We start from the raw sequence: 6,000 nt of genomic DNA on the forward strand, positions 1-6,000 counted from the left end.
CGAACGAGTAAAACTTTCAAAGTCATGGCATTTTGTATAAATTACATTATATTGTAAATCTAATGATGTACTAACCGCTCTGTCTTGTATGTGATGGGTTGCTGCCTATTTGTCATGTCGAAACAAAGTAAAAAGCATCATTGATGAAAAAAGTATCTTTTATATTGATTAAAACATTGTGAAGAGAAGTTAGGGTTGTGGAAGAAAATTTGAATTTAAAAAAACTGATAAATATGCCTCACAGTTGTACTGTTCAATCCCGATGTGCTGGATCTCTCTCTGTAGTCGTCTGACAACAAAGCTCTTGTCATATTCTGTGATTGTTTCATCGGTGACCTCCATCAATTTTGACATCTTGCAGTTTGCAAACACGGACATTGACCTAGGTTTCAAAACATTTTTAAATAACATGAATATGTCGTAGCTTTTTTCATATTTCCAGAAACATATAACATACGTTTGCTTACATTCAAAACTTCTAATTACTATGTAAGTACAATCTTCTCGAGAGGGACTTTAAGCAATATGTATGTTAGTCCCCGAGGGTCCCTACAGTCCAGTACCTAAGTCTTCGTTACTAGCTTGAAAATACGGATGGATATTTTATTGCTGTTATAAAATTTAGAAATTCATTTCAAAATTAAGGATTATCTCCCTCATGCATAGCTCTGATCCTTGGACGAATTTGTCATCAGTCTTTGGTACTCTGGATTTCCTTTTAGTTCTTACAAGTTTATTGTTATTTCGAATTTCCAACATTTCGACTTATGCATAATTGAAGAGACATTATTTGTCGAAATGCTCATCTAGTGAATCAAAATCGTTACCGTATCAGTTTTACATATACAATATTTCCAAGAGGTCAATCCATCTTTCAAACTCAGTAATGTACAGCTACGGACAACGGCGTAAAACCTCCATGTGTTTCTTTCTGTTGATAATATTTGTGTGGATTGTAACGAATAGGATAAGCTATATCTCTTAATATCATTCAACGAAGCACCTATTACTTCACATCTGTGGCTTTAAATGATGTCCCCTGTTGTTTAAGTCTTATTTATTCACTTCTCACCTATATAGAGATACGTCACTCGGTGTAGTTGAAGTATCATCAATTTATAAACAACGGAAGATTCACACTTAGAATAGTAGCATTGAAAGTTTACCGATCTTGATACAGTGAAGGTTTACCGATTTTGATGCAGTGAGACTTTACCGATGTTGATACAGTGAAAGTTTACCGATCTTGATACAGTGAAAGTTTACCGATGTTGATACAGTGAAGGTTTACCGATCTTGATACAGTGAAAGTTTACCGATCTTGATACAGTGAAAGTTTACCGATGTTGATACAGTGAAAGTTTACCGATGTTGATACAGTGAAAGTTTACCGATGTTGATACAGTGAAAGTTTACCGATGTTGACACAGTGAAAGTTGGTCGAAGTCACATCATGTCCAATACTCTGAATTTTAATGCTAAGTGCATACAAACAATTTTTGTAAAAATATCGCGAAAGTCAACATTTAAATGTTATCCACTAAAACACTGTGTGTCTTAGTATGCCAACACACTAAAAGCATATGTCGGACCATATGTTATGTCTGTCTAAAAAAATATTTGTTGAATTATGTATGTTTCATCAGAAATGTTATACCTGCAGAACTGTTCCTTTGTTTCAGACAAAAATATGTTTTTCAGATATTTCAGACAATATTGGTCCCTTTGTATTCTTTTCGTCAAGAATTCACGCTGATTGTTCTCAAGAAGGTAACCTAAAATGAAATAAATATTTAAGGAACTGCAAGGTAAATCACTTTCAACCATTAAATAGGAAAATAAAAACTCACATTTCTCAAACATTTGTTTGGAGTCGTCTGTGTGCAATGTCAGAGCTCTGGTCATGGTTCTGTAGTCTGGGCATTGTATGTTCTTGAGCTGTATTGTCTTCACAAGGCTTTGTGCTAGTCTGTTAGGAAGTAGTATATGTTTCACTTTGATTCACGTATCACATTGACATTATCAGACCAAAACACTTAGACTATATAACTCTATATACACGTAACCACCCACGACACCTCTACCACGCTAGTGAAGACATACCATGATTTACGTCATCGATATTCCATTCATGCTAATTTATTACCATACATGACGTAGGGGTCACAGTATATACGGCCAATTAAAATTAAAAGGTATATTATGCATGCCTACTACTGCTAGTCACTTGAACAAATCACGTGTGTGTCCCTAGTTCCGTTTGCGCATTCTTGTTGATTTTATATTCTTTATGGGATTGATGATATTGATCGTTATTCGTTTTATTTACCTTTTAATCCAACATTTCGTTATCTTTTACTTTTTCATTGATCTCTGTTCGTTATCATACATTTTCCATACACAACTTCCTTACCCACAGTGAAGCAGCGATGATGGCAGCAATGAACTTAAATCTCTGTACATACACTGTAACCGATTGTGCAAGGGCAAGAATTGGTACCTCTTTTGCAGAAAATCATCATTTACACAGAGATTGTCACCTACAATGATAAATGAAATGTCCATGTTACATAATTGTATTACAAGTGTGCTGTCACTGCTGTGTGTATTTACTGTGATAACGATGGCGATACTATTGGACACGTTCGACGTATCATTGCTGTGACAATATGTATTGCAATGAAATAATGATTGATTGATTTATTGCTTTACACATCCCGTTTAGACTTTTTCACTGATTTCGAGACCCCGACCAGCTGTAGATGAAGCACAACAAATGGAGACCTGTCATTAGCACTCGGAATCATAACTAAGTTATTCATATAATTTGCTAAAACAAACCACGACACCGTATGCGAAAAAGCCGTTATTCTATATGCAAGGTGAAGATAACGAACAGTGATCAATCTCATAACTCCTACAAGCAATACAAAATAGATAGTTGGGCAAACACGGACATATGTCGAATTGAACATATGTCGAATGATGAAGCACTATATATATTTCCTATTAGCTTTGACTGCGAATGGTTATGAGAAGTGCTCGAAGTCACGACCTGTTTCTTGCGAAACGAATTATTTACAACTGAACTATCGAGACCGATCTGAAATAATAGCCATGCTGATGCTGATAATACTGATTGTAATACAAATTATAATATAACATATATTACTTAAAGAGCAATAGTTATGTTGAACGTCAATTACTTCCATTCTATCTGGTTTTTAAATAAGAATTCATTGTCGTTACATTCCCACGTTTCCATCTTTAGTCCAATTGACATGTTGTAACTGCTTTAATGGAACTTACTGCAAATGGGAACACCACACGAGGTCCAATCCAACTGCTTTCTGGGAACACATACAGGTTCATCTGTATAAAGGTTTTTGCAATAGTTTTTATCTGTTTTCACCATTTCACCATACTCTGATTCATCTGAGGTTTCCTTTCTCCATTCGTTGCACACTTTCCCGTCTTTTGTCTCGTTCCGGTTTCCTTTGTAAATCTTCCCAGGAATTCGACAATCTGTACATTACATGAAATACGCACTTTATTAAACATTTCTGTTATCAGTTATTCATAATTAAATGCAACGTTAGTGATCAATTTGAACATATGTAGCAAAATAAGATATTTTTTGTTATCTGATTACAAAATTGCATTTTCTTCTTTTTTTAATTGAAAGAATCTCAGAACTCCTATACAAAATACAAAATTTAGTGATAGACAAAGACGAACCTCTGTGCATATCGGAATTGGAATCCCATGTTTATGAGGAGTAAGCAGTTATTGTCCATAGTTTTTTCATTTCAATGAGAAACAAATATATAACTTTTATTAGATTATTTTTATTGTGTTTGGAGAGTGGTGTCAGTTCTGAGGAGAGAACGAAGAAATTCAGATAGGATATCACCAATACAGTCATTGTCGATCACGAGGATCAACCAATTCTCTTTTATGTGTTTAAAAGTTCCCACAACCTGGCTCCAAGATATCTAACGGAACTCATTATTCCATACAACCCGACAAGAGCCCTGCGTTCAGAAACTGCCAATTTATTTAACTGTACCATAAGTCAGAACTAAGACCTACGGTGAACGCAGATTCGACAAGGCTGCATCCACACTCTGGAACAATCTGCCTAGCCAGCTCAGAAACGCCAAAAATCTTGAATGTTTTAATTGTCTGTTAAAAATTCATCTTTTCTGTCAATCCTATAACCTTTAAATAGCTATGTACTGTTGGATTTAATGAATTTTGGGCACATTTGTGTTTTAGATTCCTTTGAGTGGTTTTACTTGTTTGTTTTTCATATATTTAGGACGTTGTATGCCTGCATCATATTTTATACTTTAAATTGTCTTGATTTGTACTTTTTATCCATTATGACATAATGTTGCATTCATGCTTATATGTGTAAGGATTATTTCGTTGGGTATAGTCAGTTTTTAAATCGAGGTAAGCTACTGACAAACAAGTTGATGGTACAGAGATTTCAACAGTCTCGATTGAAGTCAGCATTTCGCAAATTCTATGGTCGTTATAACGATCTAGTTCGTCAATACAACCTCGCATTGGGTCAAATGCTGTCTGACGTGTTTCATACCGATTGTTAAGCTGTTCTTGGCACACTGATTTTGAGTGCGGATAACTCCGTTTACCTGATCAGGATATGGGGCTCACGGCGGGTGTGACCGGTCAACAGGGGATGCTTACTCCTCCTAGGCACCTGATCCCACCTCTGGTGTGTCCAGGGGTCCGTGTTTGCCCAACTATCTATTTTGTATTGCTTGTAGGAGTTATGAGATTGATCACTGTTCGTTATCTTCACCTTGCATTCTATGGTTTTTCTTTTAATTATCAATTGTAAATTTTAGTATGTTGTACAGCGCTTTGGAGTATTTTTTAGATAAGGCGCTATATAAGTGTACTTTTATTATCATTATTTTATTATTATTATTACAGGGGTGAGAAGCTAGTGTTTACAAATATGTCATTGATTTAGGATGCATAATTGAAGTTCCCATTATATATATAAAATAAAAAGTGGATATGGGCGTTCTGCTTCTCATTAGACGTATCAAACAAATCCATCACAATGTATTGTAACGATACAGGTATAGTCAATTTTGATACTAGTAGATTGGGGAAAAACCTTTTTTTGTACTTGATATTCTGAATGACCATGATATTTAATCAGATAGTTCAAAGCAGCATATTAGGAAGACTGTGAGTTTCTTTACTTGCGCATTAACTGTGAGGTCTTAAACATTAAAATGCAAATTTAAAAAATGTAGGGTTATCATATCATTTTTGAAATTATTCATTCCTCATGTCAAATTCTGATTAAATCAATGTAAACTTTCAAAAAATGGTGTTTTGTTTGCAAAAATCTAACAACCAAATTAAAGAAACATGTGACTGTGTTCCTAGTATCTACTACTTGTATCATACACCTCAATATTGAATTACTTGTAAGAAATGTGAAGACAACGAACACTGATCAATTTCATAACTCCTATAAGGAATACAAAATAGAGGTGGGATCAAATTCCTAGGATGAGTGAGCATTCCCTATCGAGCGGTCACACCCGCCGTGAGCCTTAAAGGTTTAGATAGTTACGGAAATATAAATGAAACAAAACAGATCAATAGTGCACAGTGTCGGAGTAGTTACCAACGGAAGACCTTCTAGTGATTGTACTGTTTATTAGGGTCTTCCGTCTTCAGCGGAAGACCCTTCTATTATTCTATTGTTGATTTTTCACTTTTCTTATTATTAGGGTCTTCCGTCTTCAGCGGAAGACCCTTCTATTATTCTATTGTTGATTTTTCACTTTTCTTATTAGGGTCTTCCGTCTTCAGTGGAAGACCCTTCTATTGTTGATTTTTCACTTTTCTTCTTCTTATTATGTCTCCGAACACAAAGTGTCGGAGACATATTGTTTTTGCTCCGTTTCTTATTATTAGGGTCTTCCGTCTTCAGCGGAAGACCCTTCT

The sequence above is a fragment of the Ostrea edulis genome, chromosome 8 (assembly GCF_947568905.1).
Source record: "Ostrea edulis chromosome 8, xbOstEdul1.1, whole genome shotgun sequence".
NCBI lineage: Eukaryota > Metazoa > Mollusca > Bivalvia > Ostreida > Ostreidae > Ostrea > Ostrea edulis.